Source organism: Sciurus vulgaris (assembly GCF_902686455.1).
Source record: "Sciurus vulgaris genome assembly, chromosome: 12".
Classification (NCBI taxonomy): domain Eukaryota; kingdom Metazoa; phylum Chordata; class Mammalia; order Rodentia; family Sciuridae; genus Sciurus; species Sciurus vulgaris.
The window spans coordinates 104,613,372-104,640,996 of NC_136473.1; the positions used below are offsets into that span (position 1 = coordinate 104,613,372).

General features: G+C 41.6%; 1 protein-coding gene across 3 annotated transcripts in view; it reads right to left on the reverse strand.

The window, feature by feature from the left end:
- The window catches only part of PAPPA2 (pappalysin 2), a 515,818-nt gene that overhangs the window by 189,830 nt on the left and 298,363 nt on the right, over window positions 1-27,625 (reverse strand). The window lies entirely within an intron of this gene.

The window sequence follows — 27,625 nt, forward strand, 5'->3', positions numbered from 1 at the left end:
AATGGACTCATACAGCATGTGGTCTTTGGTGACTTGTTTCTTTCATTTAACATACTGTTTTCAAGCTTCATGAAACATGAAGTAGCCTGTATCAGTTCTGTGCTCCTTTTTGTGTCCGAGTAATATTCCATTGTATGGGTACTACATTTTGTTTATTTACTATACTCTTTTAATTCTTTTCTTTTAAAATTCTAAGACAATATCCCCTTCTGGCTTTTTCTTCCATCTCTGTTGTTTTCCAGTTTCTTCAAAGAGGTTTTCTTCCAACTCCTCATCATTTAACAATCTGGTGTTAACACTCAAGAGACTTTCCCTGGATGAATTCATCCAAATGTAATTTATCAGTTCTCACCAATGTCTTAATGATTCCCCAAACATTATTCCTGACCCACGCACTGTCTTCTAGGTTTCAAACTGCATATTCAACTTTTTGCTGGTACATTTTACCTAGCTGTACTTCTAAACATTTCAAATTCAGTTGGTTTGGGGTCAGATTTCTTTCTCAAGCCCACGTCCATGCAGGTTGCTTCTCACGGGGTCTCTATTATGGTGAAGAGTGTTCGCCACGTAGTTATCTAGGTCAAAGTGCAGGTGCCATCCCTCCTCCAGCCCCTCCGCAGGCTCTACAGTTCCAGAAGCCAGCACAGTCCTCAGGATCCTCCACACAGCCATCCTCTCGTCTACATCCCTACTGCCACCGCCCTCTTGTAGTTAAGTGCTTGTCGATTCTTTAGGAGATCCCCCAAAATGACCTCTATAATGTGACCCCAAACTATTCTCTATATTTCTACAAAATGCTAGTCTATTTACATCATCCTCAGTGGCTCCCCTTCATTATCCTTGCCTGATTCTCCAGTGTTGTCAACAGTCTTTCCCCAAATACACCGTTTGGTCCAGTTTCACGGTCTTGATTGTCATTTAACCCCTGTGAGCTTCTATACAAACTTATTTGCTCTAGAATAACATATATGATATATTACCTAGCTAACTTCTTCTCATTGTTCAAAGTTCACTACCTAGGGAAGCTTTTGCTCACCCTCCTGTTCAATGGAGGTAACTCTCATTGGTGCCTCTGGTTACCTACGATGACATTATGATGTAAGGTCTCTCTTCCACTGAACTTTGTGTCCCTGACTGCTTAGCACATTAACTGGTATATTTGACTGTCAATGATGGTTTTAGAATTTTTGTCTTACATTTTCAGAAAGCCTTCTTCCTTATATACTTTAAATAATTGATCTAAGTGCTTTCACGATCTAACCTATATATTTTGTTGTGGTACCCATCACATTGTACGAACATTATTGTTTATCGCCCAGTATCAGTGTCCTCCTCAATGCCTGGTACATCACAGATGCTCAATACACACTTGCTTGATTAAAGAATGTATGGATGTAATGAATCCGTGAAAAGAAGCCTTTGTCCTAAGACTGCCATGTGCTCTAAGCATTGAACTTGGACCTGCATCATTGTCCCTAGGTTCCTTTCCTTATTACTTGCTCACTACCCTCAGCCCACACAAAATTAGACCCCATCCTAATTCACACAGAGGCTTCTTTAAGGGTCTGACACTCTAATATGTCTTGATACCTGAGGCTCTGACAGATCCATCTGTTGCCAGTTGCCACCCACCAACCTGCATATCTGGGATAAATATATGCCAAAATTTTCCAGAATTACTATGCTCATCCACTTGGAGACCCCATTATTCAATATTTTAATCTGTCATTAAATGATAAATAGGATACATTTCCTTTAAGCAGGGCGAATGTTCTTTCTGAGTGTGTGTATGAACTTATCTTTTATTTATTTTTTTATTTTTAATTGTTCTAATTAGTTATATATGACAGTAGAATGTATTTATGCATTTTGATAAATCATACATAAATGGAAGATAATTTCTCATTTTTCCTCGATTGTACATATTGTAGGATCACATCAGTCATACATTTGCAAATATTCTTATTTGGCTAAAATTATGTAAATCACATTCTACATAATTTCAGACAATACCAACCTGATGTGGGGACTAAGTTTCTCTCAAAAACTAAGAAATTACACGACCTGCATGTCCACCTTTATTGACCTACTCAGAAGGCACCTGGCCCAGATACTGTGCATGACCTCCTATTAACATCAAGGAGTTATTGAAGAAAATGTCTCTCTCTGGGAAAACACTAAACTACAACAGATGGGGGTCAGGTTGGTCTGTTTACACCACCTCTTGATTGCTTTTCCATTGCTGGCAAAGGCCTATATTTTATGGGTAGCATAAATGGCCTCTTTGGCCTAGGATTCCATATTCAGCTCTTAACATAAAAGACCTGTCAAACGCAATACATCTTGCAAAGAGCTGAACCAGAAAGAAAGATTGAATTCTTTCTGTAAGCAAGCCTTTTAAAATAGGCGGTTGCAAATCCATATTCAACATTGAGGAACAGTTTCAATTCCAGATGACAAACCAAATAGGAGGGCAAATACAATATTATCTTTTTAAAGGAAAATTTAAAGCCAGTCTACATAGGCCTATCACATCTATTTCTACTTGGCTTGGGTTTATTCACTGGAGAGTAATCTGTACTTGAGTGTGTTCAAGAAAGTCATCTTTAAAGGAAATAACAGTAATCAGATGACAGTATCATAGAACATATGAACACTCAGAGGCTTTAATTTCCTATCTCGTCACATTTTTAAAAATATTTTTTTAGTTGTAGATGGACATGATACTTTTATTTATTTTGTTGTGGTGCTGAGGATCAAACCCAGTGCCTCACATGTGTAAGGCAAGTGCTCCACCACTGAGCCATAAGCCCAGCCCCCTCGCCATAATGTTACATTATTTCCTATTAATAAATTAAATTATAAAGCCCTTTAGAGCATAAATCATGGAATATATCTTTGTGTATCTGTCACAGGTCTTCCCTACTCCTAGGACAGTAGGGCAAACCTAATGAACGTAAGTGATACATTCAAAAACTACATACACTTAACTAGGGTGCCCCAGCCTGAAGGTAGTTCTGAACATGGCCAACAGGTCTGGAGGAGAGGGAGGCTTCTGTGGCACAGGCATGAAGTTGTTCATCATTACAGCTCTGCAGAACACCTTCAGCTTTACCTTCTCTTATTTTCTTGTACTCTCTTGGCAAAACCCCATTCCTAGTTAAGTCAACTTTTCAGAAGACTACCTATGCCCAAGTAGCTTAAAATGGCCAGAGAAAAACACAAATATGCTGTCTGGACTCCATTGAGAGGCAAGAAGATAATCTAAAATGGGCCCTTTTGCTTTCAGATCCCATTGCAGTTCCCTGGCCCATTCCTATTTCCTCTTGATCACTACATAGCTTCTTTCTACTCTTCAAACCTTCATCACCTACCTCCTTGCATCTTGCTCTAAGTCAATGATCTTCGAGCTTCTGCCACAGGGAAACAGCATGAGAGGAAGATTCAGGCCAGGTCCCTCCATTGCATCTAACCCCCTTTCTGGCACACCCTTTCCTTGCTTCCCCTGTTAGGCAAGGGACTGAGTGACATTTGACCCCACACCAGCCCTCCTGTGTGCACGGAACTCCATCCCCTCTCACCTTCCCTAGGATCTCTCTCAGCACTGTTATCCATGGAAGATTAAGTTTAAAAATGACGGGCTCCACTTCAGAGCATATCCTGCATACTCTTTATAAGGAAGGATAAACTACATTGTGAAAATGGATATTAGATAGTGAAAATGACATCTATATTCAGGTTATTTTTCAAGAAGTGATATCAAAATAAAATTCAGTTTATAGACACCAAACAAATTAAATCAAAACTTGGAGGCAGCAGGAAGATCTTTGGACTGGGAACAAAGAAACCCGGGTTCAATAACTGCTCCTGGGCAGCTCACTGGACCCTCTAGAGATCAGATACAGAGATATTTACTATTCTATCTAGTTCTCAAATTCTTATCTAAAAGCTTTTAGTCAGCTTTTTTGCAAAAAAAGAAAATAAAAAAAACTATGGGTAACAGTTGTGAACTTAATGTGACAATTATTTGCAGAACTGGTCAATTGATAACATTTTGGATGCCAAACTAGTGAACACTCATTGACACGGTCTTAGATCAAATCTATACAACTGAAGTTAGTTGGGTAATGAATAAGAAAATATACCTTCTTGACAGTAAAATGTCTTTAAAAAAAAACAGTGTCAATATTTCTTTTGGTGCCAGCAGAGTAAGTCTGTATGTACAGGACTGAATCATTAGAGAAATAGGAAAAAATAAAGGACACAAGAGGAAAAACAGGTGTGATCTGCCAACTCTCCACATACCCAATCTTACTGCCAAAAATTACAGTATTTCCTTCTCTGAGCACCTGGCCCAGAAACGCAGAAAGACTTCTCATCACACTGCACTGTCTGAACTTGAAGTTTCCAGCTGTCCTCCTAATCCCTACTCTAATTACACACTCTCCTCTCTTCTCCATCCTTCCAATGCCATCACTTTTGATCTCCATGTGAAACCAATTCAGGTATAAGTCCATTGATAAGACTTTCTATTTTTAACCCAATCATAGTTTAAAACCTTTTGTAAAATAAATAACCACCCATGACATGTACTTTATTAGTTTGGCTTTTCTGAAAGATGGACATGGGGGTACATTATGGCTCATTCAGAAGACTTCCCAAGGGTGAAAGGTAGACATTCTTTCCAGTCATCCCAGCAACAGAAATGTTAAAAACATACTCTTGAATATAAGTTTAACTAAAGAAGCTAGTGACACATAAAAATATATAGGAAGATTCTATTTAAACATAGTTCAAAACCAGGCAAACTAAATATGTAAATCTTAGGAACATATGCCTAGAAGATAAAACTATAAAGTGAAAAAATATTATTAGAAAAATTAGCAGGGAAAGGAGGAGGTGAAATCATAAACAGAAGGGTACACACAGGTCTTTCCTAAGGCAATGATGGTGTTCTGCACTGTCATGAGGGGTGGGCACCAACTCCATAATTTTTCTTTAAATAGCACATGTATTTTTCTATACTCTTCTCTACATATGACATTTTTAATAATAAAAAGTAAATTAACACCAACTCTGTGAAATAAATTCAACTTGTACTTTTCAAAGATTTGGCTCAACAATGGGATGAGGAAATGGGAAGAGGAATTATGTTAAACAGTTACAGGTCGTACCTATTGGATCTACTGTATTGGGTTAGTATTCTTATCCAACTGTAGTAGATGTGTGCTAGAGACAGGAGGTGTGTATCTAAGAGACTGAGGACTATGTGCATTCACTAACTCATGGCTTTGATCAGCATTTACTGAAAGTCTACTATGTGTCAGGCCCAATATTAGGTACAAGGGACGCAAAATTGAATAAGACAAAAACTCTGTTCTGAGTAATCTCACGCAAGAAAACAAGCAGCTTTCCAGTTTACCACCATGACCTTCTCACTGCGGTTCATCCCCCCCCCCAGCTGGAGGCTTTGACAACCTCCTCCTGTTGCCTCTTTATCTCCAGTTTCCAAGCCAGCTATTTGGACAGGAGGGTTTGATATTTTTGTTTCCATTGCTGGTGTGTTGTTTGCTTGTGTGTGTGTGTGTGTGTGTGTGTGTGTGGACTTTTTTGGCTTTGTGTGTGTGTGTGTGTGTGTGTGTGTGTGTGTGTGTGTGTGGACTTTTTTGGCTTCGTGTGTATGTGTGTGTGTGTACTTTTTTGGCTTTGTGTGTGTGTGTGTTTGTGGTTTTTGTGGTTGGGGGGTTTGAGGGGACAGCCTTGGGACCCTTCACTTGATTGGAGAGTGGAATTGACCATACTGTCAGACTCAGTGTCCAGCAGGTCAGAGTGAGCCCTGGCCTTCTTACCCCTGTGATACTGACTGAATCTACTGGACAGAGTCCCTTCAGAGCACTGGCCTGAATTCCTCCTGCAGGCTGGACTGCCCGTGGTCCTGGCCCTACTCTGAGTTAGATGGTCTCCCAGAATGTGGACCCCAGGTCCCTCCTATGCACAGAGGAACTCTGAAATGGCTCAGTGATCCTTGAATGCAGGACCCTTAGCTACTGGGACTGCCTATCACTTGTGCCCACCCAATACCCTTCCACCTGTCCTCATAAGAATCCATCCTGTGATCATGGATGCTCTTCCCACCTTTCTCCTGGACAGTCCCAAGTGGCTCTGCTCCCAAACCTCCTAAAATCATGACAACAGCATCCTAAATAGGGCAATAGAGGAGCCTATAGAGTGTACAAAAGCGGAAGAAAGGACTGGGGATGAGAATGGAAGGAGTAGAGCTGGGTCTTCACAAATGTACCAAGAAGGAAGAAAGAGGGATTCTAGCAAGAAGGAATGACGTCTTCAAAAGCACAAATATGAAAAGAAGTCTGGCATGTTTGAAAGACAATAAGATGCTTTTGGCATTCAAGGAAAGGTGAAAGATAAGAATACAACAAGGAAAACAGGAAAATAAAGAAAGATCCTAAATACGTTACTAGTAAAAATGTCTCGAAGTTGGTGTGCATTTAGGGAATGCCTATCATTAAGATGAGGCAGTAACCGGCCTGAAACACAATAATGCATTCTGCTATTTGGTAACCAATGTGAATTCACTTCTCTTATCATGTAAAAGGCTTAGTTTTCAAGGAGTTCTGAACCTGTTCAGTACAACCAATCATAGACACCATCTCCTCAGTGGACAGCCCACCTGTCCAGAGACGCTGTGATTTAAAAGGACTTGCTTAAGGTAACGAGGTAAAAGAAGGAGTATAAGAGATGCTCAGTAACTGCTGGTGTGTTTAAACTGAATCAGACACCAAAAAAAAACTGACCCTTTGGGAAACTCCTCAGAATCCCCAATTCTATTTCTTGGAGATCCAGGACAGCTGGATCTCTCCTGTCCCCTGCAGGAAAGCCAGCTGTACAGGGAGGGCAGTCTTCCACAGGGACAGTCCCAGGTGAAATGAGGACTGGCTGTTTTCTTGGCCCTGCCACAGTGAAGGTTGGCTCTAGCTCCTCCTGGCGTTGCTGGAGTTTACACTACTCGTTTCAATGGCCTCCTGACTGCCAGATCCTCTTTACTGCCCAGCAATCCATGTGGCCAACAGTGAATCATCAGAGACACACATGGACCTGTTCACCCCTCTGAATTAGAGGCACACTGAGTCAGCCCAAAGGATTGCTCGGAACAGAATGAGAAAGGCCAAAACACTGGGCTTGAGAGTAGGAAGGAAAACGGACGTTCTGGGGACAGATGTGGAATGGTTACAATAATCATAAAGAGAACAAATGCATTGAGCTATTAATTTGGTCAGTGACTTCCTCACCATTTACTATGGTCTGAACGTTTGTGTCCCTCCAAAATTCCTGCACTGCAACCTAATTCTCAATGTGACAGGGTGAAGAGTGATGAAGTTAGGCAGGCCACACCCTCATGAAAGGGGTGGATGCCCCTAAAACAGAGGCTGATGAGAATTGGCTTGCTCCTTCTACCACATGAGGATGCAGAAGCCACCATCTACCAGGAGCAGGCCTCGCCAGACACCAAAAAAGCCAGCACCTTGGTCCTGATCTTCCTAGTCTCCGGAACTGCGAACAGTAAGTATCTGTGATTATTAATTACCCAGGCTGCAGCACTTTCTTACAGCAGCCCAAATGGACCATTTCCATCTCTCTCAGACTCAGGTGGTCATACCTAGAAGCAAACAGAAGCTGGTGAATCAATCGCACCATAAAAGTTCACCAACTCTTGGTACCTCAACTATGCCCAAAGTCACCACTCCAGCCTCAGAAGGGATCCTGTGTTCTCATGGCTCATCAACAATATAGCAATGGCAATTACTTCAAGACAGCTTGATATCAAACACAAAGAAAACTGGCTGATAGGTGACCTCTGGGGACAGTTGTTGGCCTAAACTGATCCTTTTGGACACTTAGCCCATTAGACCTCACCCTCTGCCTCCTCAGATCAGAGTCTTCCCACTTATACTTCCAATGCATTTCTTTAGCACCATGTTCTCTACATGAGACTCACAAGCAAACCATGAGAGATTCTGCTGCTTCAGTTACCAAATGAGGACAAGACTCATTTTTCAAAATGGTAATTAAATGATAAAATAAATGTCAAATACTTAGTTTCATGCCTGACACAAAAGGGGGTCTTAATGGTCATTTCCTGCATTTACGGCAGTGCAAAGATACATTGGTACACATCTCCTGGGGGAACTCACAGTGTAAGTTTGACCTGAAATCTCCCAGTGACCTGAAGTACTATGAGCTAGAGGTGGACTGTAGTTATGGATCCTTGACTTGGTGGGCAGTGGTCCCCAACTCAGGTCTCAGCTTAATTCCCAGCATTCTCAGGGAGACCCCCACAGGAGTTCTCTCCTATGTGCCTTCCAGTCCCAACCCTGCCACCCCCTTGGGTGTTAAAGTAAAAGAAAACTGTGGAATAGTTTAAATTTAAGTATAATTGATTAATGAGGACACCACGAAGGTGCTGTCAAGTGATGATAGATATGAATAAAAGCTCTGGCCCAATACACTTCATAATTTGTAAAAAGCATTCTTAATTATTATTTTTAAGAGAGAAAGGCAGAGACAGCACTGTTCCTTGGCATGCAGTGGGGTTGTATTTACTAGAGGCAGTTACTACAACAGACAGGCCATTGACCCCGCTCAGCTCCTCACTGACAGAGCAGGTGCCTCAGGGGAGGCCTCTGTGCCAGGGAAAAATCGCTGCCATCAACTGGTCCTTCCTGGAGTTTTTAATGGTATTTTAATCTTTACTTCTAAGAAATTAACTTTGTCAAAAACAACTGCCATTGCTCACTCTCTCTCTCTCTCTCTCTCTCTTTCAGGTTTTATTTTTTTAGACATAGGACCTACTATGCTAGGTTACTTGGAAAAGTTAAGATTGCTTGGGGAGTGCAGATTAAAACTAACTTGGGCTGGGGAGATAGATAGCTCAGTTGGTAGAGTGCTTGCAAGCAGACAGCCCTGAGTTCAATCCCCAGCACTGCAAAAAAAAAAAAAAACCTCAATTTTGTGGAAGTATGTATTGTATTTTGTTGGTCTGGGGGGTAATTCCTTAATTTTAAATTTTATGTGTAACGGCATATAAAAATAAATTCTATGACATTCAGAGAAAAAAAAAGTTAACTAAGGTATCAGTCATTGCAGACATTGGGTTAAGGAGACAGGGAGCCAAGGGCGATGACTGAGAACACAGTGGCACTATCTATGACTGTACCCAAGCCTATTTGGGTTTCTTGATAAACTCATTCCATCCTTCCAGATGTTAGGCTTGCTATCTTCCATTATTATGAGTGATTGTTAGATTAGAAAAGAAAACAACTACTCAATCTGGGGATATCTCAGAAGACCCTCAGAAGCTTCCAATCAAAGATTATCAGATGTCCTTAATCTCAGTGAATAGATTGAGCGTTGGTGGGAGGTGAGAGAAGAATGGAGGAACTTTAGATTATGTAGAGAGAAATGAGAGGGAGGCGGTATGAAAAATGGTGGAATAAGACAGACATCGTTACCCTATGACATGTATAATTACACGAATGGTATGGATGTACATCATGCATAACCATAGAAATGAAATGATGTACCCCATTTGTGTACAATGACCCAAAATGTAGTCTGTAATAAATAAATAAATAAAGATATGCATGAAGCTGCAGTTGTTCCTATTTTAAATAGATGAGCGAGGCTTCCCTGAATCTTTCCACAGCTCCCTGTAGCCTGGGGTTTGTGTGGCTGCTGTCTTTTCTCACTTGGGGGTCACTCTGTGGTCACCTGCTCCCCTCCCTCCTGATCCCGCTCCATGAAGTCTGTTACCACCTTGCTGGCAACTCCAGCATCTCTATACTTGGAGGCAGAGTGTACCTTTGGTGTAGAGTGCATAAAGATATTATTACACTTTTATTAGGAAAACAATGAAAGAAATTAAGTAATGTCTGTCTTAAGACAATGTGCATGGATTTTAATGCATACATAAGTTTATTTTGTTACTAATTCCTTCTAAGGGTATTTGCTTATAGAGTGACTTTCTGTAAATTGAGCCTCATTTTTTCCAGTTGACTTCTGTTGTCTAAGGAAGCTTGACATTGCCAGCACTCACCTGACAACTCAAGAATAAGTTGGGTAAATGTGTTCCCTAGAGCTACTTCTTTACCAAAAGAGGTATTGATAGAAATGTAGCAATAAAAGTTCCAGGAACATATGCTTAGCTCCTGCCCCTGTGAGGGCTAACAGGAAGAATTTTCATTGAACAAATTGGCCCTCAGTATGCATCGCTGAATACACACAGTTCCTTTCTGGGAATGGTCACAATGCTTCAAATGGCCTGCTGGTTGACTTCTTGTTTAGAGATAACGGTTTCGCACCATTTTTAAAAGTGCTTTGCAAAGTCATCTCCTTCAACTGAATTGGTCAGATGTCCTTTACCTCAGAGAAGAGATTGGCCATCACCATCTGGCTCAGGAAGTGGTGTGAGCTTTCACGTCCACTGCAAAAGGCGATGCGGTTTGGTTACCAATCCAGCAGCCTCTCGGGGGCCCAGCCGTGGCCAGCACAGTCAGCCTTTCTGCTTTCCTGGGAGGCACATTACCTGAGAGCCAGGTCTGGGCTTTATTCTCATTCTGAATTTGTTTTCACAGGATCTTCTAATCATCCTCTGCATATATATTTTTCTTCTCCAGCATCATCTACTCTGTTAATGACTATATGATGTAAAACTGTTAATGACTGTGTTATGCAGGTCAGAGAAATGTGGCCACACAGGCAAAGGGTTCTACTAAGGAATCCATGTTTTTAACTTCTTCAGAGCCTCAAAGGATAGTTTTGAGACTGTGGAATGAGACAGAGGCTATGGAATGGAGAATTTGAGGCAGAGACTTGGACCAGTGTCCTCTGCCTCTTGTCTACCACCTTGGGTGGTTAGGGACAGAGGGGAAACAAGGGGGCCAGCTTTGTCTGGAGAGAAGCTTCCTTATTCATAAAATGAAATGAAAGGTTGAACTAGATGGTCTCCAGAGTCCATCTGTGACATCCACCAACTCTGATGTCTTATTTTATCTTCCCAAATTCACCTGGGCTGCACCTCCTTATAGATCTGCAGCAGCTGTTTTCAGAATTTCTTCCTTTCCTACCAGTCACTTGAGCACAAGAAGGCCAATTGAGAACAATCTCCACCTCCCTCCAGCCCCGCCCCTGCCAGCTGCCTTTCTTCATCAGCAAGACCAAGCTTGATGCCTGCCTGGCGCTCACACTTCCATGTCTACCCTCTTGTCCTTCCCTCTGGCTCTGAGAAGAACATGGGCTTCCTTCAGGTCCCACCCAGCTGGCTTGAGTTCTGAGTCCCTTCCACCCTTCTCTCCATAGGTGGGCTACTCTCTAGATAATTCTTCCTTAAAACTCTTCCAGGATAAAAGTATTCCAACAACTCTCTAAAAGGTTGAAACTGAGGACATGAAGTGGTGTTTTACTTGAGCTTGCTTACAAGCAGACACCAGACTGACTCTTTAAAAGAACATTAGAGTTTTGCATAAGAGTTTCATTCAAAATGCTCCATAGTATCCTCTATATATGGTCCCTAGGAGAAATTTCTGTCCAGTGGAATTCCTCTTGCCAAGTGTTCTCTTGAGAAGATTTTGTATTCATCTTAGAAGTAGGGTGAACAGTGTAACCATCTCCCTCTGTGTTGATTCTGGTAAAGTCAGAGCTAAATATGTAACCTAAATCTAGCACTCTAATACATATGTAATCATTTAGCGTACCAAAGTCACCACTGAATTCATCCTTTTCTTATCTGTTTTCTTTTCTTTTTTTTCATTTTCTTTCCTGTGTTTCTTATTTTAAAATGTTGCTCATGTGAAAATATAAATCCACCTTAAGTCCTACCTGCAGTAAGTTGTGGAATTAACTAGCACCTAAACAAATGAATAAGCATTTCTTCAGAGACCCTTTATTTAGAAATAAAGATACAAAATGTATAAGCATTTCCCAACCATAGAAATAAAGCCCTAATATATAAGAAAGTAAAACCAAGAAGGCAAAGGAGAAAGCCTTGGAAAAGGATTTCTTAGAAATTAGATTTAGTAATGTCCACGTCTTGAAATAAGATGGACCATCACATCACTTGCATACAGATGTTGGGATTGCTCCCCAAAGTCTGTCAAGATAGGACAGATCCCTACAGCATCAACCACCTTCACCACATGTCCTTACCAAGACTACCTACGGCCACCTCAGGCTACCGAAAAAGAAGAAAATGTGATTTTATCTGTTTACTTTTTTGGAAGTACAGAAAGGTACAGAATGACAAGATTAGGGACAATGGCTTGCTTATGTTAAAATATATGGGAAAAGTAGGCCAAATTACTGAACAGAATAGCCAAGTATAATTACAAAACATATTTAGCTGCAAGTACAAGATTCCACACAGAGTCAGCGTGAATAATCGTCCTAATGTTGCACTGCGAACACCCCACAACTTTGCCCTAATTTACAGTTAATGGTTAGGTCAATGAATAAGTGGCAGTTATTACTATGGATATTATCCCAAATCTTATACCATATGCCAGGTGCCAGTTCTCTGTTGACTGTACTTCTCCACTTTATTAAGAACTCTCCTTTCTGGTCTCTGCTACTCATCTTTCAAGAATAACCTTCCCATATTGAGTCCTTCCAGGTTGAAAGCATGGAACATGGTAAATGATTCTGAGGATGATTAATCAGATGATAGTGTGCAGAGTTGATTTGGGGCTAGGGTGAAGGGAGACTAGAAATAGAAAGACAAGTTGGCTAGTTACCATAGAAACCGGATTTAGGAGCCCAGAGATAATCAGAGGTAGCACTGACTTTATTCTCCTCCATACTGCAATTATATGCATAAAGGTCTCTCTCCCACAAGAATGAGGACAAGGATCACATCCCTAGTGTCCACTACCATGTCTAAACCATAGTAGTCATTCAATCAATGTTTACTCTGAACTAAATAAATTAATGAGTGAATGGAAGAATGGATGGAGGAAATGAGATGCAAAAGAGGTCCCTGTGATCTTCGTACTGGCTCCTCCACCAAGTAAGACGTAATACTGCACAGCCGGGGAGAGCAGGGACACTTTGCCATCCTGACCGTTACCACTCTCCCAAACCTTGGGCATGCTCCCCAATATGAAGCTGCCCAGAGCTGAGCACAGACTCCAGACAGTCTGATCAGACCTGTGTCTCAGGGATGCATCTCTTGCAGTGATCTGCATTATTTATCCTTTTTTTTTTAATTTTAATTAAAAATCATAAATTTACATAGGGCAATGTTGTTTGATTCATTTTGTTATTTTTTTCCCTTCCCCCCTCCCCTCCCACCCCTCATTATTTATCCTTTTTTTAACAGAGTCCCAGATCACTGGCATATTTTGCGTGACTGCATTATGCTTTTGTTTCATATTAAGCTTATGACCACCCAACACCCATGACAGCAAATACAGTCTCCGCCAGCTTGGTTTATGAATGCTTTATATCCTCTTGGTTTTCTAATGTTTTATATACTAAACTCTAAGTTCATATAAATTTCCAGGGTGTTGAGCTCAACGCAGCACTCAATCCTTTTAAAATAATTTTGAATCTGTGCCTCTGTCTTAATTCCCAATGCTATGACCTCCATTGTCCTGAAGTTTTTCAAAATTCAATAGGAAACTCTGAGAACCTGTGGGGAACCAACTACAAGAGGTGGACATGGGCTTTCCTGAGCAGCAAATCCTTTTGAAAGCGACAGTAGGAAGGAGATGTTCATTGTACTCAGCATTGCATTTTTATACCCATAAGAAAGAGGCCTCTGAGGAGAGACCAGGCAGAGGCCCCCTATGGGCCAGAGGTTAAGGGCTCCTGCCTTGTTCGTGACAATACCGACAGACCCTTCTCTATGAATTCCACACCGAGATGAACACCTTACTCACTTTTATTTTGCGGTCACCTCTTTGACATCGCATTGAGTACACCTACCATCTCTTCAACGTCACCACTGAATCCAAGGCAATTGCTCACCAAACACTTGCCCTTAAGAAATACTTTCAATTTACGAATCACTTTGAACCGTCATTTTCTCATTTGAATTTTGCAATATGGCTTTGAGTTAGCAGTCAGGCGCTTCTTTGAGTGTCCTCCACCAATATCTTTCTGCAGCTTTGTTTCTGCTACAGCTTGCCAGATCCCAGAGAGGAAAACTGGTCTGCGCTTCAGCCGCCTGGGCTCCCCATGGTCTCTCCCAGCGGCTCATCTCTGCTCCGTTCCTTCTAATCCGCCATGCTGGTTCCTCGCTGCTCCCAACGCTGGGAATGCCTCTCCCAGACTCCGGGTGCTCAGTGCCTTAGTTCCTTCACCTGTCTGCTCTAATATCATCTTTTCAGGAGGCACTCTACGGAAACCCTTCTGTTGCTTCCTCAGAGTGCTCTGTGTCCTGGGTGCTTCTGGATGTCTTCCTCCGGTCTGACATGCACTTGCCATGATACAAATCAAGTGTTTGCTTGTTTATTTGTGATTGCAGGTCTTCTCACACTAGATTGTAAGCTCCAAGAGGAAAGGGGAAAATATTTCTTTTTCACCACCATTCCTATAGGCTTCAAAATGTGACTGTGAATGAATATGAATATGAATGAGCAAATGATTCAATTCTGTGGCCAGACCAGAGCAAGGATTAGACTCCAATTCTCCGTGCTTCTACGCCCCTAGTTCTTTTCACTCTGGCACAATGATCTCCCTAAGCATTTTTAACCGACTACCTAGGAGTTTACCAACATTTTCCTGCCTCCAGCCTCCCTAGTCCGTAACATTCATTCTGCAAGCTCCCTCTAGATTTGTTTTCTAAAGAATTCCAAATACTCAGTGACTTAAGACATCCCTCATTGGCATAAGGTGTTAGGAAGCTCTGATCATCTTGCTGCTGAAAATACCAAAACCAATTGATAAAATACAAAATTAAATTTTGCATGCATTGCCAATGTGGGAGGAACTTAAGAGACATATTCAGAGTCCACATACAAAGTAAAAACAGGAATCCAGAAAAGTAAAGATTCCCTTACAGACACTGGCCACCCTGAGGGATCTGCCCATTCTTTGTGTTCATAAACTTCAGTTGGATGGCTTCAGGAGCATCTTGAATACAAATCAAAATTTAAGGTTTATTCAAGGTAGGGAGTTTGATAAGAGAGACTCGTATAGAACCAGAGCACCCAAGGACTACACTGTCTATAAAAAGCACCAAAAAATCTAAAAATTAAAACTTCACTTTATTAAGGAAAAAAAAAAATTCTTGCGTTCCTTGACCTGAATACAAAATGTAAGGGTAAAACTTTCCCTGAGAATTAGGAATAATTTATACCCCCAATTCTAATAACCCATAGTCTAAAAACCACCTTTATGCTAATAATGTATTTTGAAGTGGTTTCATGTTGCTAGTGCTATAAGTAATTGGCAAAAGTAAATAAGTATATCTTCAATTTACACCCAGACAAAACTGAACAGGTAAAATTGTAAGGAATACTGGCTCAAAATAAAAAAACATAAAGCATAACTGGGCACCATGGCACAACTGCCATCCCAATTACTCAGGAGGCTGAGGCAGAAAGATTTCAAATACAAGGCAGCCTCAGCAACTTAGTAATAACCTGTCTCAAAATAAAAAATAAAAAGACCTGGGGATGTCACTCAGTGATACAGTGTCCCTGGATTCATTCCCAGTACTGAAAAAACTAAAATAAAATGAATCATAAAACATACATGAAGAAACAAGACACCATGAGGAAGAGCCAGTAGAAATGAATAACAGAATCAGACCAACTGATATGAAATATAGAAGATATGCTTAATATGTTTTAGTTGAGCCTTTTCTTCTGAGACAATTTGTGGATTCATATATACTAGTAAGCAACATTACAGAGTAATCCTGTATACACTTTACCCAGTTTCCCTCAATAATGCAGTTTACAAAACTGTAATGCAGTATCGCAACCATGATATTGACATTGCACAACCTACCCCTCTTGTTCAGCTGTCCTGGCTTTGCTCACGCTCTTGTGTGCATGTTTAGTTCTACGCAATTGTATATGTGTAAGTTTGTATGTCCATCACACTCATGTGTTTTTAAAAATAAAAGAGCATTTACAAGATATGGATTAACAACAGGAATTAATTTTCAAAACGGCCAAATAGACAAGGAAAAGAGCCAAATATAACCCAAGGAGGTAAATACTATATGAATAAAAATTCAAAATTTATTGGTGGGTTATAAGAGGAAGTTAACCAAACCTGAAGAAAGAATCCACTGTGCAATAGACTCAAAAAATAGTTACTCATATGCAACTCTAAAAGCAAAGATACTAAGCAATTGTAGAGTTATCAAAAGATATGGAAGGCAAAGAAGAGGGAATAATTAATATTTAATAGGAAATCCTGAAAATAACAGAAAAATCAGAGAGAGATGTTTGAGGAGATAAGACTCATCATGTCCCAGAATTGATGAAGGAAATTAATACTCACATTAGGATAATACAATAAATCTCAAATACAATAAGAAAGGAAAATCACACCAAACATGCCAGAGTGAAATGGTAGAACACCACAGATAAAAAGGAGATCTCAAAAGCAGCCAACGAGAAAAACCAAAGTAAATACAAACACAGGACAATTAGCTGAATTTCAGCAGAGTTAATGGAAAGAGAAAGCAATATTTCTTGATGAGAGGAAACTACAGCCAATCTAAAATCATACACCCAACGCAGGTATCTTTTAAGAAGCTTGGCACAGTAAAGACATTTCTGTTGGGATGAAAAAGCAACATTATAACTAGCAAACATTTAATAAATGAAATTCTGAAATATATTTTTCAGGAATAAGAAAATTTATCTCAGAAGAAAAATCTAAGATTCAAGAAAGATGGCAGCTATTAAAACTGATACATATTCAAACAAAGACACAGCTCTCTGCACATCTCCTTTGACTCCACGGCTGACTCTTCACACTCAGCCAAACATTCAACCACGTAATTTTCCAATTGCTCTCCTTCTCCTTGTTGTCTGGGGAATTCCCTCTAGTGGTTCTTCTTACAGTAGTCTTCACAGGCCTGCACATGAAGTGTGTGCCTTGGGTCACATCTTGGCCTTTGCCCAATCAACTCCTCCTGCCGCTCTCTCCCTTCACATGCTGGGGAACACACTTCCTATGTGAAGTCCTTAATTTAATTACTAAACCCATATCTTCCTTCCTCTCATATCTTCAAGTATATGTTCTCTGAAACAATCACCAAATAAGTAAAATTACCAAATATTTACCATCACCCCTTAATTTATTTTCAGGGGAGTTGAGACTTATACCTGACACACAATGTGGAACAGAAGTCAGAGCTTCATCCCTGTCCTGCCCCTGATGGTTATCTGACTGATGAGGCAGTTTTCTCACATATGAAATGTAGAAAATTACAACATTTACTTCTCAAAGCTCCTGTGAGATTGAATATAATAACCAGTGCAAAGTGCATTTACCATATTACTACGAAACAAGTGCTTTTAAATTCCAAATCATTGAATCCCAGGAATATAAGTGACATGAAAATTCCAGGAGCCTTATATGACCAGGAATATCAAGGTTGAAGGTCAAGAACGTATGCTTATCCAGAGTTTCATCTTCAAGAAGAAGAGACAATAAAGGAGCTCACTCTCCCCAGAGCATATGGACCAACTGAAAGACAAGGAGCTGCCCTGGAGCCCAGAGGGCCTCCCAGTGAGCCTGTCCTGGGCCACGGTTTCTGGCACCTGACTGTGACCAGAAACCTATGACTTCTGACCTCACACATAATGATGAGTTTGGCCATTTCCCATCGATGGTCTACTGAATTTGAACCAAGATATTACAGCAATTCACAGTAGAATATGAATCTGAAGAAAAGGACTAGGAGCCACAGCAAGCTGAAGCAAAGTTTTAGAAGCCATGAGGGGGCAGAAACCATGAGTGGGCTCATCGCTGGCTGTTGCCGCCCGCAGCAACAACCCCACGGTAATTTATCAGAGGGGGACTGGAACTGAACTACTTCTATTTCCTTTATCTGGGCTACTTCCTTGCTCACTTGCTTGTTCACTAGTTTATAGAGGAAGAGAGGCTTTGCTTAGAGGAAGAGAGACTTTGCTTGGAGGAAGAGAGACTTTGCTTAGAGGAAGAGAGACTTTGCTTAATTTTAGAGGTGCTACTCTTTCAGAGAGGCTACGCTTATCAAAGGTCTACTTCTTAGAGGTCTGCTGCTTCTTAGAGGTGGGTCGCTTCTTGGAGGTGCGGGGTGCTGCGTGCGGCATGCGGCCTGCGACCTAGAGGTGTGTGCTTAGTCCCGTGTTCTGCGATCTGCCATCTACAACCCGCGATCTGTGACCCGCGACCTAAAGGTGCGTGCTAAAAGTGCGAGCTATCAGAGGTGCTTCTTAGTGGTGCATCCCGCATACTGTGTCCTTCATTCTGCGATCTAGAGGTATGGCTTTAGTCTTGCGTCCTGCCATCTCCTCCCAGGTGAAGAGAATGTCTTATATACCTAAGGCAGCCAATCAGTTTAGGATTAAGTTGGATGGTTGGAGCATGTGCCACGGTACCAATTAAGAATGAGGAACATCTGTTGACCACTAGCGCAGAGGAGACATTAACTAATCAGGCAAAAGTAGATCACGCCGTGTTAACACTAATTATGCGCCACCTCTTGGCCCAACACCAGCCGCCATCCTAGGGCTCTCTGCAGCTGGCTAGCAGGACAAGGGTGGTGCAGAGCACTACGACCGGAGAACAGAGTTCCAGAACCTGCCTGTAGTGCGCAGCCCTCTGGCTCCACTAGCATCCATATCTCACCTTCTTTAGATAACTTCAGTGGTTTCTGGTGGTTTTTTGATTTTTCTGTTTGTTTGGCACTGAGGATTAAACCCAGGGATGCTTAAACATTGAGCCACATCCTTTTTATTTTTAATTTTGAGACAAGGTCTCACCAAGTTGCTTTAGGGCCTCAATAAATTGCTGATGCTGCCTTTGAACTTGCATCCTCCTGCCTGAGCCTCTCCAGGGCAGGGATGTGCCGCCACGCACAGCTGTGGTCTCTCTTCTTCACAACTGCAAAAGCTTAACTAAACGAATAGTAAGAGTCTGGGCTAACCTGTGATGTCATTTTAGAGACCATCTGATCTCCCTTTTAGGGTCACTGTCTCCAGGTAAGGAGAATTCCTTTTGCTTCTCGGCTATGGTACTGGACTACTTCTCTGCTCATTGAAACTCACTCCATGTTGCACGCTTTCAGAGGCATCTGGAGTGCAGCTACTCGAAGAACAAGATAATGAACACAAGGGCTTAGTGCCGTTCCCTCCTTGGCTAACACATTCCCCTCCCCACGCATTTTCCGTTATCTTCCCTACTTCCGAATGTGGCAACAGGGATGAGACCAGCAGGAAAGATTAACAGTGGAGAGTCTGAACACCCTTCCTTCAACACAGAGAGGTTTAAGTTTCTACCCTCAAGTCTTTGCCCAACACTGTCAGTTGCCCCTCATCACTGATTTTCCATTTATATGTTAGTTCATTTTCACTACACTAATTGAGCACTTGCTTTGTTCCAAGAACCATGAACAATGCATTTGAAGTCTTGCACACAAGAGATGAGCGACAATGGACGATTACAATATGCTAGATGGATGTGCACCAGGGCAGCAGTGACAAACGTTTCTATAAAGGCCCAGATAGTGAACATTTTGGGTTCCATGGACCATAGAGTCTCCATCGTAACTATATAGCTCTTCCGTGTGAAAGTGGCATAGATGCTTATGCAAACAAGTGGGGGTGGCTGTTCTAATATCACTTTCTTTAGGAGAACACAGAGGGCCAGATTTCATCCACTGGCCATAGTTTGCCAACCACTGTACTTGGAGAAACTATGCCTTCATTCAAGTTATTTAATCAATACTTAGTCTTCCTTTTTCTGTTCTCTGTACTGGATGTGATAGTAACTCCAACACAAAAAAACCCCTTCTTTATTACATTCCAGTGAAGACTGACATTAAGGGACATAAACAAAGTAGCCTGCTGGTGGTGAATTCTAAAAAGAAAAACAAAACCGGAAAGAAACATTAAAAGTCAAGGGAGTGTGTGGAATTTTAGATGGGGTCATAGGAAATGCCTCCCCTACCAGGTAACTTTGAAAAATGCCCAGAAGGAAGTGGGAAAGCTGACCGTGCAGAAATCTGGAAGGACGAGCATACCAGCCAAGAGCCACTGGAAAGGGCATGCATGTCCAGCAAGTCAAGGGACCCAGAGAAAGGCCAGTGTGGCTAGAGGTGAAGCCACAGAAGCCTCCAGTGCGGGACAAGGAGGTCTGTAGAACCAATGCCACTGATTGGCTCTGACTGGGTCTGAGCCACACTCTAATAAGGTCACTCTGGTTGTTGTGTTGACCAGGGGGCGGGTGGGAGCACAAGAGCAAAAGTGGGAGACTAGTCACTAGGCTGTCGCGATGAGCCAGGTGAGAGACAGGAGCAGGGTAGTGGCACCTGGTGGATCTGAAATGACACAAACGAGGAACTGCAGCCATATTTTAGGACGAAGGAATGATCCTAGGAGAGAGGAAGTGACATCCTGACAGACTTGAAGGACAAGTAGGAGTTACTTATCCAAGTGCCAAGCTTGGGAAATCAGGCCCATGGCTATTAGAGCTACAGAAAAGAAGGAGAAAACTTGTACTTGAGGACACTCAGCGGTCAGCAGCTTCCTCCAGCGGGTGGTGCTCTCATAAGACCCGGAAGCCCGTACAACTCTGTGCTCTACCCTGTACGGCCTATGTCTCCGACATCAAGAGAATGAGGATGTGGACTAGGAGAAGCCCCAGAAAACAAGATTTACCATTTCTCCAGACACTAAGGTAACCCACGAACAAGGTTCTCAGAGAGGAGGAGAAAAGGAAAACACTCGTAAGGGTGTAGCTGTCTTTCAGATTCCTAGGCTTAAATTCCAGGAAGGGATCCCTACGCGAAATCAGCTGAGACAGGCTGGCAGCTGAGCAGGGGACCAGGGTTAACACCCTGGCCCCAAGGAAAATGCCCAGCCACCTTGAGTAACTGACTGGTTGGAGACTAGGGTCTCTCTGAAACATTTTCTAAGAGGAAATATTTGTAACCCAGACAGACCACATGGCTCACTCATAAGTCTGTATATTTGGCCAGGAAATAACCACAAAAAGGAGAAAAACAGTCTCTCCCCACTCACCTGGAGAAAAAAGTACACAATTTCATTTACACTCTAAGATGGCGCCTATTGGAACTGTGGAGAAATTGACCTGGAGTCAAATAAACAAGAGACGCTTCTGGGATTAGGTAAACCTTCTGAGCTTATCTATCAGTTTTCTCATTTCTTCCCTCCCATCCTCTTTGCCAGGTGACATAAATAGGAGAAAGTGAGATTTGTCCCTTTGGAGTCTACACACTTCGAGCACAGGGAAATGGGGGCGTCGAGAGGTCTTGTCGCTCTTCGGTTAGCTTCTCCTCCGTTTCTTTCCTCCCTGCCCTCTTCTACCCCTTGCGCTTATTTTCCCCGTGCATGTTTTTTTTGGCTTCAGGGAACTCTGAATCTTGACTTCAAAAGAAACCTATAATGAAGCCTGGCTGATGTTTAACAGACCCGCCACTGCAGGGGCCCAGCCGACGTTCCTTTGGCTCCACAGCCACACAGTGTGGGAGAGCAGAGCACAGTTAATCCCCAGCAGCCAGGCCTATGCATCACCGGCTTCTCCACCTGTTCCCTTTGGTGCCACATGCATGGATCCTCCTTGTCCCAAGATGCGCCCCTTCTTGGGCACAACTGCAGGTACCACTCACTCTCTCTTGCCCCTGCAGGGGGCCTCCCAGGCCCCCTTCTTGAGGACCTCTTCAGAGAGAAGTGTGCACCAGCATCCTCTGCATTGCAGTTCTTTGTGCCTGAACACCCCAGCGACAAAACTCAGGGACCAGACAGGGAACTGCCAACACACAGAGACGTTAGCCACCCTAGGCTGCAGAAAGCAAACGTTCAGAATCCCAATGTCACCTTCAAACGTGGTCTGACACTCAGTGATGGACAGCTTGCTTAAACTATGCTCGGCCATTTGTTTTAATCTGGTGATTTTTTTCTTCGTCAGCAATATTATAAAATCTGAGACCCAGAAACCAGAAGAGAGAAGGAAGCACACAATTCCAGATTTGGTTGGATACTTGGTTGCACTCTGATGAAAAAGAGAGAAATCAACAGATGGAAAGTAGGTGCAGCACCAAGAACCCAAACTGCGAGACCTGGTTTTAAAGTGAAAATAAAGGAAATACAGTGACCAAAGGAAGCAGAGGCCTGTAAGTCAGGGAAGCCAAGTTCACCTTTCAGCACAGAAACTCCCTTGGCATGGCTCCCTGGGATGCACCACAGGGTGTGGTCAATGACATTTGTGATTTTACCTAGGCGAACCCTCAATCCCCTTCCTCCCTTCAACTCCTGTGACTGACATACACTCCCTTCTCTCTCAGGGCAACTAGTATGTAGAAATAGACATCTGGCTTATGTAGCCCTCCCAACCACAAGCCAAGTCCTTCTATCTTGGTAATTCTGTTCAACTGGCTGGGTAATGTATCTATAATTCATATCTCCTCTGACCAGTCCCAAGACTGATAAATACTCTGTTTGATAGGCCCATCTGGGTTACAGATGTTTGATGCTGGATTCCTTAGACTCACTCCTTCTCTCAGAATCTTAGGGGAGAAACTTCTTCAGGCTAGATTTCTAGTTTCTTACCAGGAGTGGTGGGGAGGTTAAGTAGGATTTGAGAAGTGATGAAAATATTTGCACATTGACATCAATTACTAATGCATGTTAGTGATCTATCTATAGGTCTGTCCCCACTTCCTGCCTCACTTCACTGAGTAGAAGGACCCTGTGCCTGGCACACTCTGTTTGCTCAATAAATATCTGACAAAGTATTTGTTAAAGTTGGGTCCCTCCAGAATAACAGGAAAATAGAACTGTGAATTAAAATCTACGACTTAATTGCAAAATTAGGGATGCTATATATGGATAATTTGGTTCAGAGATGACCATTAATTTCACCGTGTGCCAGGGACCTCATAGAAACACAGAATTCTATGTCTCCATGAATCCAAAGTCCTTTCAAATAATCCAAGAATGGTACAGAAAAGCAGTCCATAATCCACATTCTGCTTCTCATGCCCCAGCCTGGATTTAAATCCAGAGAATTCAGACCAGCTTCCTAAACCCTTCCGTGAAGTTATTAGCAGTTACCCTTTATATATTCTTTGTCCCTCTACTTTATCTAGGACATCATAGGAACTTGACAAATAAGAATTTTTAAAATACCCTTCTTGCCAATGAGAGTTGTAAAAGGCATTTTAATAATAAAAATTCAGCACAAAGAATATAAAACAGAAGAGGGAAGAAATCTACACATGAAATAAATTGGAGGGACTTGAGAAAGATAACTTCTCTCCATTATGGTTCTACCTTCAGACTTCTTCCAAAATAGGAAGTTTATAGATATTTGTCTTTTTTAGATTATTATAAATAGAGATTTAAAGCTTTGCTTCTAATGATGAACAAGCACTAGACATGGTTCATGGTTTACCAGCCTGAAAGGTAAGTAGGAATTTTCTTTTAGTATTATTTTTATCCTCACAAAAGGTTACATCCTTAAAATAAAAATAGACTAATACTAAAAAAAAAGAAAAAAAAATTCAAAGAATAACCAAGTCTTTAAAATGTTAGTGAACCAGGTAGGGATCTTGGGAGAGCACTTGTGTAGCATGCACGGAGTCCTGGGTTCTATCCCCAGAACTGCCAAAAAATTTGTGCATATACATTTATATGCAAATATACATATTCATATATATGTGTATATATTTATATTTTACATGTATCTTTAACAGTAAATAAAATAATTGGAAGATAAAATCAAGGAAATATCAAAAAAAATGGAACAAAATAAGAAAATATAGAACATATGAGAGAAAAAAATCAGGTAAATTCAGGAGATTCATCCCCAGATGTCTCCTGGAGAAAATAAAATAAAATAAAGAAAACAGGATAAAGAAATATCAAAGTAATGATTTAAGAAAATTTTCCAGAGGTAAGAGTCACAGTTACCCAAACTGAAGAAACTCATTGAGTGTTCAATAGAATGAAAGGTTAGCCCTAAGAAAAGTTCTCATGAGCTCCCCAAAGTAAGAGGCTAAGAATAATCTTTCAGATTCTAAAATGGAAAAAACATGTGTATACATGTTTAAAAAGAAAAAAATTATCAGAATGGAAGCTAGAGGCAACTAATTAATTTCTTTAAAGTTTGGAAGAAAATGTTTTTTAACTCAGAATTTCGTATAAAGACAAATTACCAGCTTTTTGTAAAGGCAGATTAAAAACATTCTGAGAAGTCATTTTCAGAAAAAGTTGCCCAAAACATCTTTTCTTAGAAAGTTACTTCAGGGTGCTTTCCAGTAAAATAAGGTAGTAAATTCAGAAATATTCATGTAACTCAGGACACAATGGCTCTGTTTCAAAAAAGCAGGGAAATCCCAGAATGACAAGTACGCACCCTACCTAAAGATAGCTGGCCAATCAATAATGGAAAAGGAAAATAGAAGGTCTCGAAGGGAAAACTTCAGAGAAGTGTGGGGAAAAAAAAAAAAAAAAACTTAACAATACAATCAATAAATTAGATTGTGTGATAAAGCATTTGGAAACACTTGAGTATATCAAGAAAGACTGAGGAAAGAAAAGGAAGAAGGAAGGAAAAGAGGGAGGGAGGGAGAAGAGACACAAGTGTAGGAGAGGATATGAGAAGAGGCTGTGCAAGAACAAAAAAAGGAAAACATTTTGTTCTACATCATGGCCATAATGTTTGTGGGTTCTGCATCTGAGGATTCAACCAATGGTAGATCTAAAATAATAGGGGGAAAATTGCAGCTGTACTGAACATATATAGACGTTTCTCCTGTCATTATTCCTACAATATAGTACAATGACTATTTGTATGGCATTTGCATGGTTTTAGGTATTAAGAGTAATCTAGAGGGCTGGGGAGATAGCTCAGTTGGTAGAGTGCTTGCCTCGCAAGCCCAAGGCCCTGGGTTCAATCCCCAGCACTGCAAAAAAAATTTTAAAAAGTAATCTAGAGATGTGTGTATATTATATGCAAATACTATGCCTTCTGTACAAGGGAATTGAGTATCTGCAGATTCTGGTGTCCTGGAACCAGTTCCCTTGGGATACCAATGGATGACTCTGATTCAAATAAAAGTAATGAAATAATTTGGTTGGAAGGAGGGACAGAAAGGGGAGACAATTTAAGAGAGTTGGTCTCATCTTTATCATAAGATCAAGTCAATGCTTAATGTTTAAAATTGATGAATCAAACATTATAAATATATTTGGACATATGGAGGTAACCACCAGAAGAGATAGGTAAGAGAATTAAATTTGGCTACCTGTGGGAGCAAGGCTAGAAAGTGGAGAAGAAGCGGAGAGAATCAGGCGGAAGACTCTTGTTCTTCCTAAAACTTGATATTTTTAACCATGAGCATTTATTACTCTGATATTAATATTTTTAACACTCTGACCATATAAATATTTAGGACTGGGAGTATAGCTCAGTGATGCCACATACGCTTAGCATGGGCAATACCCTGGGTTCAATTTCCAGCACCACCAAAAAAAATCATACAAATATTTCCTTTAATTTCACAAAGCAGATGTTCGATGTTGGGGTAATAAAGTCTCCATGAATTAATACTCACAGCCTTCTGGTTCTCCAGATAGAGTGGGGTGAGCTCTCACAGAAACTCGGAGGCAGTGAGGGGAGTGAATCGGAAACACCCAGATAAGGGCGGCCCAGGAGGAACTGAGAGAGAGCAAGGGCCACCCTGTGGAAAATGGCGTCTGGGCATTGAAAGTCTGCTGCTGTGGCCTGGATGAGTGTCTGCAGAGTCCGTGTTTTAAAGCTTGATCCCAAGGGTGGTGCCACTGGAAGCTTATGGAAACTTCAGGATGTGGGGCCTGGACCCTTGGGGACATGCCCTCCAAGGGCATTGTGAGACCCTGGCCTCTTCCTCTTCCTTTCTTGCTTCCTTGTCCATGAGGTGAGCCGTTTGTTCAGCCACACACTCTGGCCACCATGTGCTTCTTTGTCAGTGGTCCAAAGTGATAAGGCTGCCTGATCTTGGACTAGAATCTCCAGAACAGTGAGCCAAAAGAAACCTTTTCTCCTTAAAAGTTGATTATCTCAGGCATTTCATTATAGTGGTGGAGAACATTGGATTGTTGTAATGAGCCGGGAGAAAAATGGGAACAGGCCAGACTTCCCTATCCCCCTGGAAATCCTAAGACTTGCCAACCACTGCTGTTGGTGAGGTTTAACTTCTGCTTAAGATTAGCAAAATCTGAAAACCAAATCCAAACAGAATTTTCTTAAGCAACTATTTCTGGTAATGTAATCAATTCCCTGTGCATTATTACGTAACCAAAGGCTTTCCACTTGTCAGCTCTAATAATACTAACTAATGTTATTTCCCAACTATTTGTGTACATTGAAAATTTTAGTGGTACCAGTTTGCTGTGCTTTATTTCATTTGATTCACAAAATAACTTAAGATAAATAGTAACACACAGTATTACTGCAGTCACCCCCATTTTGCAGGTAAGGCACTGAGTTTCAGAAAGTGCCCTCATAACTTGCATACCTAGTTCGGTAGCAAGGACTCTGGAATTTAACTGTGTTCCTTGATTCCAAATCTTACACTCTGTCCTCAACACCATGTGCCAGAGCCACAGGCCAGTGTGTTAGTGCTAACTGACAGCAGAAGGATTGCCCATGGATACGGACACTATGAACTACTGAACAAATCGTGTCCAACAGAAAGGCAGCCAGCCAAGCCTTGGGAGCTGTGAGCCAGTCCTCCCGCCACCCGCCAGCCCCACACTTTAGCTTAGGTGTGCCTTTTCATAATTCCAACAAAGGTACCAGTTGTACCAGGGACGCCATGTCCACATAGACAGATTAACAGGTTTACTGCCTGACTCCCTCCTTTCCAACCTCCCTCCAACGCCCCTGGCATCTGTATCAGACACCAAATGAGAAGCCTTATATCAATTTCTGTCTCAGAACAGAAGACACATCTGATGCATTCATTCATCAAAATAAGCATGAGACAAATAACGCCCCATCAATAGCTGTTCAAGGCACTGGAAATATAGAGGCAACAATAAGACAAGGCCCCTGATCTCATGGAACCAGCAATCCAAAGAGGAGAAAGACAGAAAAACACATGATTGCATAGGGAAAAATATCTGAAGTGCTGTTGTTAAAATTAGATGATGCAAAAATGTTTGGACAGCTGCTTTAAACTGGGGGATTGGGAGAGGTAGCAGGAGGTAGCAGGTAGATATTTGAATGATGAGAGAGCCCACCAAGGGAAGATGAAGGAAGGAAGAAAGATTTCCAAGAAGATAGAACAGTCAAGGCAAAGTCCTCAGGGTGGGAAGAGGTTCTCTCTATTGAACAGAACAGATAGCAAGGCTGCACCATATGGGCAGAGAAAGTGATC